This window comes from Amborella trichopoda, chromosome 13 (genome assembly GCF_054954075.1).
Source record: "Amborella trichopoda isolate Santa Cruz 75 chromosome 13, AtrichopodaSantaCruz75HAP2 v2.0, whole genome shotgun sequence".
In the NCBI taxonomy this organism is placed as follows: domain Eukaryota; kingdom Viridiplantae; phylum Streptophyta; class Magnoliopsida; order Amborellales; family Amborellaceae; genus Amborella; species Amborella trichopoda.
In genome coordinates this window covers 33,439,901-33,455,903 of record NC_142348.1, presented here as the reverse complement: position 1 = coordinate 33,455,903, position 16,003 = coordinate 33,439,901, and positions in this window count along the sequence as shown.

Here is a 16,003-nt window from a genome sequence, read left to right as displayed (position 1 = left end):
CTTGGTGGGATGTCACAACCCCACTCTCTGACCCCTATCGGAGGGCGACAGAGCGCAGGATCGCGACCAAAGGTCGCGAACATCACTCAGGTGGGACTGGCTCAACGCATAAAAAGACGGAATCGAGAGTAAACCACGAAAGAAAACTATAATAAATCCATTCATCAAACAAGAATCAAACAAAAGGTACAGCCATTTCATTCATTAAATATCAAAAGTCTTTACAATTTCTTAGAGGCACTACTGGCCCAAAATACACAAATGAGGTATACATCATGTTGCTGAAATCACCAAAACATATTGTGAAATTCTTCAGAAGATGTCTTCGCAAACTTCTTAATTTCAAGCTTCAAGCCCTAAAATTGCCACCCACCTTTGGTACTGTTGCCATCACCCTTCACTCTACAGTTATGAGATTAAGATGGAATGAGCTAAAACCTCAATAAGCAGATCACTACCCTTGCATTCCTAACTAACAGTGTATATATATGATAACATACCCATAGTTCATCAGAAATCTCATTTGTCTTATAGAGTGTAGTCACATATCAGGGTACACATTAATGCTATATGACGAGGGAAAAAATCAGTTAACGGAGCAGTACTTGTCCTTAAGATCGCATCTACCAGTTACCGTCAGATAGTCTTATAAAATACAGAATTCAGATAAGCAAAACATATTAATTTACTCCCGAAGTAGAAGCCACATCAATCAGGCTAAGCGAATCCTATTACTTGAGACTTCTACCCTTATTCAGGAGGGAGGATAATGACAAGTGGCTGCCCCACTTCATAATACCCTCACTCAGACACACATGCTAAGCACGCTTTAGGGTTTTCGATAAGTTGAGGCTTTGCAAGACATGACCCTCACTTATGCCCTAAATGAGAGGGTGTTACACTACCATTGGAGGACCCAATGTGTAGTGCCCATGACAATTGGCGGGGCATAACCCTCCCAATTATTTACAGTTACATCTCGACTCCACTCCTATCATAGGAGTTGAGGTACAGAATACCCAACTATCAATGGAGGACCCATTGCATAGTGGTCACAGATGCAAAATATCCCCTACCAATGGAGGACTCATTGCGTAGTGGCAGGAAATCACAGGAAAACAGAATTCATATAACAGAATCAAAATATCCACTACCCATGGAGGACCCATTGTGTAGTGGTCATAAATCAAGCCTAAACGTCGGCCATGCTTGATGAAGGCTAACGTCGGGTGTGTTTCGAAAGGCTAACATCGGCTCTGATTGCTAAGGCCAAATGCTGGTTGTACTCTCAAAGCCCAACGCTGGCTGTACTCTCAAAGGCCAACGCTGGCTGTGTCTTCAAGGATTAAAGCCCACTGCATTTCAAGAACTAGCACTGACGGGGTTCTCAAAAGGCCAACGTCTGCTGTGTTTTTGGGACTATCGCCATTTGAGGCAACGTTGCTCGTATCTCCCTCACGTGCCACAGACTACATGTGTGTCCCCTCGAGCCCTTGGAGTGCCGCTTGACAATCGCTGGTCATGATATGACTTGACGCACGTTCTCGTATGTGTGAACTTGCAACCCTCCACCTTCCAATGACTGTTCATTCCCTATGACCTCTTGGCTTCCTGTAGGGAAACCCCTCTCACTCGCCGAAAAATTAACTGGCAGACCTTCCCCTCTTCTCCCCGAAAGTGGAAAACTCCAAAAAACTAGTGGAAGTTCACCGGCAAACCTCTGCGGTAATTTGGACCTTACTCTCTTCTCTAGAACTCCCTGAACCACCGCCAAAATCTCTACAGACTCCGACCAACTCCCTGTTTTGCTTGCACTACCTGCTCTTCAACTCCAGCAACAATGACCCTCGTGAAGTCCCTTGCTCAACTCGGCTGGTTCTTTCTGGACGACGTGCTTGCCGACAAACTCTCGCCTGAAAGCTCTGTGCTTTGCTAGAATTCCCACCGGGAGCTCTCTCACTCTTACTATCAAACGCCTTAGCTGTTTTTACCTTCGGTAAAACGGTAAAATTGGGGTTTACGCCCCTTATATAGAAGACGATTCCTCGAAGTGCCACTCACAAAGTTAGAATGCCAGCTAGGTCCCCGAAGTCCAATCGACGATGGGCTGAACAAGGTTGAGCTCTGACCCGTGACCCGAATAGAGGCTTATAGCCATTAGTGCAGCGCTAATCGTCAAGATCAAATGAACCGGGCTGGGCCAGAGCCTGAGGCCTGATATTAGATCTACATCGCTTGCCACATGTGAAAACTTAGCTACAACGTCTTGTGTGAAACTCCTTGACGAACGCCGCTTATGACTGACGCCGCGCGCCAACAACTGCTCAATGTCATTCATGCAACTGATGACTCCATGCTAGTGCTACATATGGTTGAACTCGATCACCGCTGTGAGTATTCTACCATCATCTCTAGTAGGAGTTACACCAGAGCCACAACCCATCATCCACAGTGGCGTCAGGCGTATGCCAAAAAGGTCATGCTTACCCCTTCAATCCCCATGGGTCAACGTCTCACCAAGCTATTGCCCATGGAGTTTCATCTTTCAGCTTAAAAAGCCATGCTTTCCACTTAACCATGAAAGTCCACTTCCGTTTGCCACTCCTAGTCAGGCCACCATCTCTGTCTAAGCCCTCTGCCTGGTTATAGCCTTAACTATTTTATCCCCAGGAAGTCAAATTGCTATCCACAGACCTATCCCCCATAAAACTTCACCTACACGGTGACCCACACAATGGTCAGTGCTACATGACCTTAAACTGCACAACCTTGGTCTAGGTGCATGACCTTAAACTACATGATCCAAACTATATGACCTTAAACTGTAGTGGTGGTCTAGTTGCATGACCTTAAACTGCATGGTCATAGCTGCATGACTTTAAACTGCACACCCATCGTCCGTGCTGGATGACCTTAAACTGCACAGCCTTGGTCCATGCTGCATGACCTTAAACTGCACAGCCATGGTTCAAACTATATGACCTTAAACTGTAGAGGAGGTCTAGTTACACGACCTTAAACTACATGGTCCTAGCTGCATGACCTTAAACTAAACAGCAACGGTCCGAGATATATGACCTTAACCATAGTGCACATCCTGGCCGCATGACATTTAAAGGCTTAGCACCGTAGTCCAAACTATATAACCTAAAATTATAGTGGAGGTCTAGTTGCACGACCTTAAACTATATGGCCCTAGTTACATGACTCTAAATTGTCTAACCACGGTCTAAGTTATGTGACCTTAAATCGTGGTGCACGTTTCTAGCTGCATGACATCAAACTAGTTTGCACAGGTCTTAGAGGCATGACCTTAAACACGTCCTCACACATGCTCACACACCCTTTACATGCATGCCTTATCTAATCGACCCATATGTGTGCTCACATCACCTTCAGCACCTCCCTAGTAAGTCCATCTTCCTCCATTACCAGTCATCATTCTACAGTGATTCTCACCCGTGCTCACAAAACGGTGAGCCATCCCGCTATCAATACTCGCTGTCAGTTAGTGGGTCATCAATTTCACCCACCATTCATATATCATCCCCTTTTCATAGGTAGCCTTGTTCCATCTCCCCAAAGTGAGTCAAAACCACCACCATACTCACTTTATTGCTGCCACAAACTGTCATTCATCACCACCATGGTTCAGCGGTATGACCTTAAACTGTAGTGCATGTCCAGGTTGCATGATGTTAAAAGGCTTCGCACAGGTTTCAAAGGCATGACCTTAAACACGCCTTCACAAAAAAATGAATAACAGACACGATGTACATCTGGACAAGGGAACGCATGTTTGAAGGTATTTTTAATTAACATGGGGCCCCCACTGGCCTGGCAAACAGTGGAAATTCTAAAAATCTCATAATAGCCCCAGAACAGGTCCAGATCTTTATATAGTCTCTCAAAATTCTCCTGTCAATTTTTGTCACATTCAGAGATGTCTAAGGCAGTGCAGATTGAGAAACAGTTTCTGCAAAATCGATCTCTCGCACCCTGAAATGGACCCTATAACTAGAGCTACATTTTTAGTGTCTCAATTTTCCATGGGACCACCACCATTGGAACTGACACAGTTGAAAACCCCTAGGGGTCGAATTTCATCTCGAACAGACACTCCAGGAGGAAGTTATAGGCAAAAGAGTGAAACATGAGGGGCCTCACGCTATTCCTGTGCAGCCACCATGCAACTCCACCATGGAAGGGACATTCACGACCAGTGACTTTTGCTGCTCATATCTCACCCGTCCCAAGTTGGATCATGCTCAAATTCGGTGAGGATGTTCGTCTAATCAAGACGAGCGATTTTGTAAGTGGCACACCCCGTGATGACAACCGAGCACGAAGAAAAGCTAGAAAGAAGTTGCTGATCTATGAAGAAAGTGCAAGAAATTCAGTAGCATCGTGTCTCGCTCAAGCAGCCGGATCCTGTTACTCGTCATCACGCCACTCGGGCTATCACTGACCCGAACCTTGTATAGGATGAATGGTCGGATTTTGCACACGAAGCCAACGAAGCAACTACAAATTTCGTTGTCGAAATTCCAGATTCCTGACGAAATTCCAACGTTGCAAAATGTTTGTTCGAGCACAAAATCGATCTATGTTTGTTGCCCCGCGATTGTAACGGCATGCTCAGTGTAGTTCAACGAAGAAATCACCGAAAAACATCGAGGAACGAGTACACTATCGATCTGAAGTTTCTTGATCTACTCAAATTTCAAGTCTCATGATCGTGAACTAAAAACACAATCCATGGCTCCAATTTGGTATCAAATCTATTGCCATGCCAAGCACTATAAGAAAACAATCATCTTACGATCAACCGGGCATCAGAACGACCCCAGATCATCCATGCAAGATCACGCAAGTTCTAGGGCAACACAGGGACTGTTCTAAAATTCCACGAATTGTTAAAAAGGGGCAAAGCTTTCATTTTGCACCATATTTTCTAATTTATTTTAATTCAATTTAAATTTTCAGAAATTAGGGTTACTTTTGATCATCCACGCATGTTTGGGGCAAATTCTAATATACGTACCATCCTTGTACGTAGAAAAGATACACACACAAGATCATTCTCCTTGTAAAAGAGAGTTTTTACTTAATATAGTTTCCCTTTCTTCCCATTGTTGTGTCACGCTTGAGAGAGAGTGAGGAGAGAGAAACTTTTGACTGGTACCCTTAGGTTCGAGGTAAACCTTCTCTCTCTTCCTTTTCTTTTCTTCTCTCTCTCCTCTTTTCTCTCTTCTTCTCTTTCTTCTTCTTCTTCCCCGTCTGAGCTCTCCTCAGAGACCATGCATGACAGTTGGAGTGCCGTGGATGCCTCTCTGATAGCCTCACAAGTCGTGCATGGCGATGGTAGTTCCATGCTCGTGTCTCTCTCTCCCTCACTTCTATCTCTTTCGCGAGGCTTACAGACGATGCTGCTCATCACCGTCTGTAGTTATATCCTAAGCGCCTTAGCGAAGGATGCGGGTAACGAAGCCCATCCCTGCCAACGGGGGCTTCACCTTGTCGCGTGACCGTTGTAGACGGCAATACCCATCGCCGTCGGTAGAGGGTCAAGGCAATACTCGTCGCCGCATGCTAGCTTCTTCCATGCTTCCCTACGTTCATCGATGTTCACCCTACGAGAAGTAATCGCTGCAAGACCTATGAGAAGTTATCACTGTGTGCCTCATAAGGAGCCATCACTGTTCGCTCTAGACATTCCGCCTCCTCGTGCTGCTAATTGCGTTGCCCATTGCCGTTTGGATTCTTCCTCCTGCCATCTCGTTCTCTTCTCTCATCATTTTCTCTTCTAACTTGACTGTGGGTAGATTTAGCTTAGCACTGCCATTTTGGTCTCGATTTTGAGTAGTATTGCCGCCGTGCTGGTCTTGAGGACCATGCTCGTCTTGCTACCACTCTAAGTTGATAATTGTCCAGATGTCATGCAAGCTTCGCCTCTCCGTCGAGTTTTTCTTCTCTTTTCTATCTCTATCTAAAACTTTACGTTTCATCATGCTCTCACATGAACGTACATTACTCTAAGACAAGGGTGGGTCTCCTTGACCCACCTATCTTACAAATTAACCAAAGAAGTGTTGTGTAGAAAAAAATGATTACAGGTTAAGGGAGGCGATACCGAACCAGCTAAAGTAGCTGGGGGGCTTTCTTCGTGATTTAAGAGGGTGCCCATGCCAGCCAACCCGAGTAAGTTCTGAACCCACCTAAAATTCCTCTCTCATCGGTTGGTATATCTGCCTTGCTTATGAGCAAGGTCCTAAGAGAGCGATCTCAAACCCTGGGTTCTCCAGAAACCTAAGGTACGTGCCGTCAGATCATCTAGATCCGAAAGGCGAGATCGAGGTACCTAACTAGTTTGGTAACTCGACTGGGGACTTATTACCCCTTAGTAGGTTCGCTCTTATTTGACTAGTATCCTCTTTTACTTTCTGCACTTATTTCTATGGCATTTGGGTTCTTTAACCCGTTTATCCAGGTCGGGGATTTTCTTATCCCCGTACTCGTGGCTGGTTAGGTGCCTCGATCTTACCCTACGGATCTGCATGATCGGATGGCATGCGTCTCGGGTTTCAAGGGAGACTTAGGACTTTTGAGATCGCTCTCTCAGGAACCTTGTTCGACAACAAGGGGGAATATTACTGACTGATGAGAGAGGAATTTAAGGTGGGTTTGGGACTTACTCGTGTTGGCTCACATGGGCGCCCTCTTAGATCATGAAGAAAGCTCCCTAGTAATAAAACTTGTTCAGAATTGCCTCCCTTGGCTTGTTTTCTCTAGTTTTCTACAATCAAACATATATGGCAAAGGTTATAAGACAGGTGGGTCAGTGGACCTCACCTGGCGTATTGGGTGAACGTACACAAGCGTGCACATTAAAAAGTAAAGGAGAAGAATGAGAGAAGAAATATAGGGGAAGGAAGAATTTGACCAGGCGAGAAATCAACAAAGTGACTAAACTGGTGGGTAATTGACCTGACGTTGTAGTAAAACGGGCTCGGTAACTCAGACTTGCTCAACAAGATTACTACTAGACGTCAATAATGATACTGACTAGCTAGACACGATGGTTAGTCTATTGTGGCGATAAAATGGGCGCAGTAATTATAGTAGTACAACATTATGGTTAGACGACAAGACTACCATAAGAGGCTAATCTCACACCTTCTTAATCAAATGAAAGGATAATAGAAAGAATGAAAATCATAAAGAGAGAGTAAGAAGTAAGAGAATAAGAAAGAGAAGAGAAAGAAAGAGCAGAAGAGAAAGAAAGAAGGAGAAGAGTGTGAGAGAAGTGAGAGAGAAGGAGAAAAGAGGGTGGAAGACACAGTCGGTGCTAGGTGTCGCCAGCTGTGTTGGAAGAGGAAGAGAAGGCAAGACATGGTCGGTGCTAGGCATCACCAGTTGGGTTGGAGAGAGAAAGAGATACAGACACAGTCGGTGCTAGGCTTCTATGTTGTGTTTAAGAAGTGAGGCGAGAGAAGACATAGTCGGCGCTGAGCATCGTCAGCTGTGCTAGTAAATGAAGAGAGAGAAAGGACACAGTCAGTGTTAGGCTTCATCAATTGTGTCTTAAGAAAAGAAGAGAGAGAAGACACTATCGGCATTAGGCATCACCGGCTGTGCCAGTTAGAGAAGAGAGAGATGATGCAGTCAGAACTAAGCTTTGTCGACTGTATTAGACAAAGATGAGAGAAGATGCTATCGGTGTTAGGCTTCGTCGACTGTATTAGACAGAGAAGAGAGAGAAGATGAAGTCGACGCTAGGCTTCACCGATTGTATTAGATAGAGTAAAGAGTAGACATAGTCGATGCTAGGCTTTGCTGATTGTGTTTAGAGGAAGAGAAGAAAGAAGATACAATCGGTGCGAGCATCGCCAACTGTGTTTAGAAGGAGAGCAAGGAGATAGAAAAAAATGAGAAGAAGAGAGATATAGAGATGAGAAAGAGGAGAGAGAAAGAGATATAAAGATGAGAAAGAGGAGAGGGAAAGAGAGATAGAGATGAGAAAGAGAAGGGAGATAAAGATGAGAAGAAGAGAGAGAAAGAGAGATAGAGATGAGTAAGAGGAGAGAAAGGGAGAGATAGAGATGAGAAGGAGAGAGAGAAACGTGAAAAGAAGGGAGGAGAGAGAAAGGGGGGAGGAAAGAGAAAATTACCTTATCGAAGGGTACCGACCCTTTTCTTCTCTCCTCTCTCTCTCTCCAAGACGCACCCACGAGCTTAACCAAAAAATAAAGTCTTTATTGATTGATTGAAGAAATGAATCCTAGGTTTTTTTTCAATTTGGCTTTGCATGCTTATATAGAATTGGGCCCAAACATGGATAGATGCCCAAAAGCTACCTAAATTTTAAGATAATTAAAATTTTATTGAATTAAAAGAAATTCTAAAAATGGGTGCAAAAGGACTGTTTTGCCTCTGCTTGACAATGTGTGGAATTTCAAAACAGTCCCTGCTGCTTCTCAAGAACTTGCGTGATCTTCTATGTTTGATCCGGGATTGTTCTGATGCCTGTTTGATCAAAAACTGATTATTTTCTTGTAGGGCTCGGCATGGGGATCGATTTGATACCAATTTGGAGCCATGGATCCTGTTTTTAAGCCACGAACATGAGACTTGAATTTTGAATGAATCTTGAAAACTTCATATCGTTAATGTGCTCATTCCTAGAAGTTTTTCTTCATTTTCTTCACTGAATCACACTGATCATGCCGTCACAATCACGTTGCAACAAACGCAACTCAATTTCGTGTTAGGATGAATTTTGTCGTCTTGAGTTTTTTGTCGAAATCGTAAAATCTGGCAGTCAAAATTTACAATAGCTTCGACACCTTTGTGTGTGAAATCCAACGTTCATTGTACACTTAGCTCGGGCTAGAGATAGGCACGGACCTTATGCACATAATGCAATTGGTTTCATGTCGATCGGGTATGCGAGTGTCGTGATTTGGTCACCAGAGTGGGGGGCGCTGCTTCTGAATTTTTTGCAACTTTCTTCACGGATCACAACTTCCCTCTAGTTTTTCTTCCTGTTGTGGCATTATCAAGAGGCGTACCACATATCAAATCGCTCGTCTTGATGAGACTAACACGTTCACAAAATTTGAACATGATCTGACTCCAAACGAGTGAAATATGGGCCCTAAAAGGCACTATCTGTGACTGTAAAAACAACCACCTTTAATGGCGTTTTGATGTATGGTGGCCACACAGGAATAGTGTGCGGCCCACCCCTTTTCGGTATTTTACCCATAACTTTGTCTTGGAGTGCTCGATTAAGCCGAAACTTGACTGTGCTGGATCCAATGGTGGTGGTCCCAAAGCAATTTGATGCACCAAAAAAATAGTTCTAGTTACAGGGTCCATTTCATGATGCTAGAGGTCAATTTTTTCCGAAATTTTGTCTTTGTGTTCATTACTTTAGACATGTCTGATCGTGATGAAACTTGCCAAATGGCACTTTGGAGTAATGATGAAGATCTTGACCAATTTTGGAGCCATTATGAGACTATCAAATTTTCCACTTTTTGTAGGCTTTATTGACCTGCTTCCTCTTTATTCCGCATCAGGGACCAAGGTGCTGAAAAATGTGTTCAAACAGCTTGCCTCGTCGAATGTTGTTCTTTGAGAGAAACGAGAAGGACAACATTAGGAAAATTTCCCTTGGATTTTTTTTTTTTTTTTTTTTAGCCACAGGACCACGTGAACGCCTAGGAGATTCACGCAATGGTGCAACTAAGATGCTCAAACGTAGGGATGCATTATTCGTAAGTCCGTCCATGGAGATTTTAGGAGGAGAAGAGACTCTTTGAGGGATCTTATCGAAGTCCTCACCCTCATGCAGACTATTTGTGATTCTAAAGCTGAGGATTTTGTGCGGACATTGTCAATCAGAATCAAGCCCGTCTGGCAATTGTGTGCCATGTTGAAGGGCATTGTTCCCATTTGTTTTGGGTTTGTGTATATCCTCTGTTGAGCCACATTTTGAGGATTATGTGAATGGTATGCTAAAAGGCCTTGCGTCAGTGCCGTCTGCTTCATGCATTAGCCATTCCTTGGCGAGTAGCGTACCTCAGTTTATCAAGGTCACCAGCTCTAGATACAACCACCTCTACCCACTGCTTTGCAGCTATAATAATCATCTGATTGCTGCTCCAAAGTTTGAAAATTTTCTTTTTCTTTCCTTTTTACATCACACCTAAATTCTAAATTGTTTTTTAGAAATTTGGTGCAGTCATTTATGCTAAGTCCTGGTTTTACTTGCTTGGTTGCTTTTACCTCGATGTAGTGATTTTTTATCATGTGCAAAACAAATCTGATTCTATTTCCGAGAGTATCTACTTATGCGGTATCAGTAACATACTTTTCGTATTTTTCGGTACAAATGTCATCCCATGGAAGAGGTAATTTGTTGAAAAACTGTTTTTTCCAATATTCAGATTTTATTTCATCTAACATTTGGTACCATTTTTTAAATCCGTTTGCAAAGGGCTCAAAACTTTGGATTTTGCAAAGTTTTAGCTTTGTGAGAGAGTAATCAAAATCTTCTTTTAGATTCAGATCAAGTGTAGTGCCACAGAATTCCTCTCTTAGAAATTTTGTTACTACTTTCGAAAGGTCATCTGTTTTCTTGTCAAAAAGCTATTTTTTGTGAACGGATCCTTTTATAGAATCCTACAACTTTCGAAGATATTGTAAAACATCACCTTGCAGAGTTCCCACAAGATAATCGAAAAATCTATCAGTGGTCCATGTAGGATTGTTTGTTATAACAATAGTCATAAACTATGCCCACTCGCTGATTACTTGGTTGTATTCATAAAATGGAACATTTTTAAGATCCAAATACGTTCCTGTAACCGAAACGTATATTTTGTTTAAATCTTCTCGTCTGTTGTTTGCAGTGGAAATAGGTTTTTCAGATGCTGCAGACGTCCGAGGTTTTTCCTCGATGGTCTGGAAAAATCTTCTTTGCTAGAAGCTTCTTTATACTTTTGAAAATTTTGAAAATTCTCTTTTCGAAAACTCCTTAGGTAGTCTTCCCATTCTTGGGCCGAATACCCTTTAGATTTGGGATAGGAATCCAAGTGATCTGGCAGTTCAACTTTTCTTTTTCCTTTAAGTTCTGAAGCTGGTTTTTCAGTTTTTTCTTCAGAATCTAATTCTGTATCAGACTCGATTTTGACTTTGAAAACCGAAAAAGATTCATCTTCATCTATGTTTAAGATGAGATGGAAATTGTTTTTTATCATGAGTTTTTCATTTTCATAAAACAATTCTTGCATGCTTCTTTGAAGCTTTGATCTTTCTTCAAAATTAGTTTTTTTGATATAACGGGATTTCCAATATTCAAGGACTTCTTTTATGGCTTTGAATCATTATGTTCTTATTCTAGGGTCAGGATTTCTATCCCGAGGTAAAGTGACTTACGTGGTTCATAAGTCTCATTGAAAACAGTGTTTTCATTCAAAGATTGTTCAAAATGTTTTAGCAAAATTTTTGACATAGGGTTTAAGTCTATACTATTTATTTTTCCTAAGCTATCTACTTTATTTTCTACTTTAGAAATCGTTTTTTAAATTTTTTGTTGGTTTTTTGAAATATTTTTAAACCATTGATTATAGAAGTCAAAAAGTCCATTTATACTCCTACTAAGATTCGAAATATCTTTTTCTTCATTTTTATCCAAATGATATAGATGCTCAAAATTATTTTGATCTAATTTATTTTCTTTAGCTAAGAAGACTATTTCTCCCATGTTGTTTTTCTTGGAACCTAAGGCCTCCTATAATAAAACAGTTTCCTTTGAACAAAATAGTCTACACGCACTCTTGGCTAAATGGCCTCATAGTTAGATAAACCACACATAGGTGTATGGGTTTTAGAAAAACCGAAAGAAATAAGGATGCCTTAATGAATAATAACTTAAATCAAATTAAAAATGAACATAAACATAATAAAGACAAATAAAATAAATTGAAATTTAAATCTTACCAGAAGAAATGGCAAACTTCACTTCATATATTGAAACAACATCTACAAGCTCTGAGCATAAGGTTTAACATCAAAACAATTACAGCTCTGATACTAGTTACAGACATGCGGAACAGCAGTAGCAATAGATGAGGAGGACTAGCGGATTACAGCATGAAGGAAGCATGAAGATGAAAAAGAAAGAGAATTTGTTGTATCTATAAAGGAAAGAAGCATAGGAATTGAGCAAATTTGGTGCTATGTGACCTTCTTCGTTGCAGATATAGTAACGGCATGAACTCTTAGGTGTGCTGTTATTTTTCCTAACAACATACATTTTCTTCTTGTTGAAACTCTTTCCCTTTTTCCACTTTTTCCAACGAAATATTTTCTTGTTGATGATATCACCAACCAAGGGTATTACGAGATTTGGCAAGAAGGAAAAGTTGAGCCCGTGGTATATTGAGCCTTTCGAAATTCTGGAAAGAGTTGGGAACATGATGTATGGACTTGCCAATATCCATAATGTCTTCCAAGTATCCCTCCTAAGGAAGTGTCGACCTGACCCGTCCCATGTTTTGAAATACAAGCCAATCCCACTCAATGAAGACCTAATCTACGTTGAACGACCAATTATGATATTGGACCAAAGAGCGTGAGTGTTGCACAATAAAGAAATTCCCTTGTTACGGGTGCAATGGCAATATCACACAAGGGAAGAATCAACGTGGGAATGGGAGGTAAAATTAGGGAAAAATACCCCTACCTCTTTGATTAATGATTTTGGGCACAAAATCCTTTTTAAGGGAGGGATAATGTAAGGGCCACAATTCAATTGAGCCTGATCACTCGCAGCAGTCGTGAGAAGGAAGTTGAAAGAGACGGGAGTGCACGCCCGGAGCTAAGGGCGAAGGATAGCGTCGTTCGTATGATTTGGCCTATTGTCATCCATGTAACATGGAGGCAACGTCGCGTGCAAGTGAGGGCATTGTTGTGGGTATAATGGTTAACGTCGTGCGTAAGCCAGACTAATGCCGGGCACGAATGGAGGCATTGCCGCGAACGTAAGGAGTAACGCCATGCACGACGTGAGGTAGCGCTATCTGAGAATTGGAGAGAGAGCAGAGAAGCCTCAACAACGCCATTTGGAGTAATACCGAGGGTGAAAGGCGAGAGATGTAATGTCAAACATGTAGATGAAGGAGCGCTGCGTGAATGAGTGACCAACGCCGTGTGGAAAAATAGAGATGGGCATCGCTACGAGCGTCACTGCCATGTGAGCATTGCCACATGCGACCAGAGGGTAACATCGTGCATGTTCGACCAATCTGGTATGACCACCGACAGGGTCAGTGCCGCGTCGAATTCATCAACATCGTGTCGCACCAGTGACGCCAACCACAGCCATTTTCCCCAACCACCCACGGCGTCAGCCATAATGAATCTTATCTGCCCACGCACTTATAAATCACGCCCTTCCCCACCGTCGTGTGCCTTCCCTTTCTTTTCCCTCAAACTTTTTCTCTCTAGTGCCTAGCGCAAGATCTGTGCTGCCGCTGTTGGGAAGCTGTCGTCTTGGGCAAGGGCAACCTACACGTGAGAATCCAAGAGTGAGGCTGTCGTAGGGAAGCAAGGGGCGAACTGCGCAAGGAAGTTTAGGGGCATCGTGACTGTTAGGTAAGTGGATTTAGTGCTAAGATTACCTTAGATTCACTTGAATGAATGAATGTAGAGTGGACAAAAAATGAAGTGGAATAAATGTTTGAACATGGCCAATGAATTTTGGAAAAATTATAGAGTTCTTTCCTTTCCACACATACAAGCTTTCTTGGTATGATTAAGACTAAAATTATGATTTAAGTCTATCTATAAGATGGTGTATAATATGGTGATGGCATGTCAATGTTTGAGGGAAGGAGATTTTCCAGCAACTGTGTGGGCTTTTGCCTTGTGCTTTTCACTAACCAAATGACCCACAAATGGGCCGAAATCAGTTTTAAATGAAAGATATACATGTCTAGTTAAAGTTTGTTTTGTATCATATAAAATGTCACATGGATCAAAAGATATGGCCTAAAATGTGAGACATCTCACTGCTCACAGTGGCTGTAAATTCCAACAATTGTGACTCTTTTGGGACCAGACTTTTGGCCTGGCAAACGACGTCCAAACGTCCTCAAATTACCATCGTTGGAAAACCCTATAAATAAACTTAAGGTTACATGTTTTGAGATTTTTGAAATTTCCCATAAATTTGAGTTATACCCCAAATTGCGTGAGTGTGTCACTGCCCACTTTTCTTCAGCAACTATTATTTGTTTAGAACTGAATTTTCGACAAAAATAATAAGGTCCAATTTTCGTGATAAGTGAAACATTGAAATTTTCTCATCTAGCTATTAATTGAAGCATTAAAATTCCCTTGATAAGTGACAAGTATGAATGTTATATGATAATTGCCATGCAAATGATGCTCCACAACAATGCGCTATGTGAAAAGTGATAAGCGCCATATTCATGTGATTATTTAATGATGAAAGTTTCATGGTAAGTGCCAAAATGTCATTGATGATATCCATGTGTAAATGTTTTGCTACGATTCATGTAATGAATGTTTCGTGTTAATTGCCATACTGATATGATGAGAATGTGATTTATCTGTTATGAGGCACTGAATTGGCATTAATGAATTGAATGCTTGAGCATGGAAAGAGGCCTTAATGATGATCACTACGCAATGGGACACCCAATGGTAGTGGGTATTGTACTGTTACATAGATGAGAATACTGGCCACTGTTTTACTGATACTAGCCACTACGCGATAGGACACCCATTGGTAGTGGAGATTGATACACTAAGGAGGTGATGCCGGCATATTCCCTAACCTGCACAATGACAGGACCTGGTTAGGGGAGAAAGGAGGGTCGCTCCCTATGATTCATGACATGAGATACATGATTGATAGATGCCTTGCAAGGTAAAGGCCTGTCGAACCCCCAATACTCGCTGGGGACCGTGTACGTGAGTTGAGGGTATTACAAAGTGGATTACCCCACTTGTCATTACCCTTCCTCTTGTAGGATGGTAGAAGTCCTAAGCAGCGGGATTGGCTTGGCTTGATGGATAGAGCTTCTACTAACACGAGTACGTGAACTAGGGAGTGAATGTGAAATGAATGGATTATGACTATGATTTCATATAGTTTTAATGACTGCATAATATTGTCTATAATTGATACACGATATTGTCTCTAATTGATGCATAATATTGTTTATAATTGATGCATTGTTGCTTAGATATCTGGTTTATAATTGATGTACTGATCTAATGACCAATATACGTGACTACTGCATTGCCGCTGATTATGATCCAGTAAATTGTTTATTGCACATGGGTAAGCATAACACTAGATCTACTTACTGAGCTTCAAAGCTCATTCCATTGTTTTCCCTCCTTGTAGACTAAAAGTGATAGGTTCAGAGTTGAGAGTGTGGGTCGTAGCTAAAGATTAAAGCGACCACTCTAAAAAAGATTTTTAGATCTTGTAGGTAGCGGGGCTCTCAGCCCTATTTGTACTATTTTCTTTGACCTATGTAACTCTAGGCCTTGGAGCCTTGAACTCTATTGTACTACTTTTGGGTTGTAATGTAATGAAACATCTTTCCTTATGAATGAATTTGCTAAGTTTTAAATTTTTAGGCTTGTGAGCATCAACTTTCTTTTGTTTGCTTGATTACCGAGAATAAGGTGTTGAGTCTGCTCCTACCCGAGTAACAAGCGCTACTTTGATATCACGAACCCGCGTCCGGTCGCCCTCCGTAGTCAGGGGTAAGGCGGTCGGGGGTAGATTCATGACATAAATTGTTCCAAATCAAATAATTAGGGGGGGTGTTTAGTGGTACACTTCCAATGATTTCAAAAGCTACAGTGTCAAGCATGGCATAAGGCATGAAAAGACAATATCATATATCCCAAGCATAATGGTGTAACTGAGAGAATGAATCACATCATTACA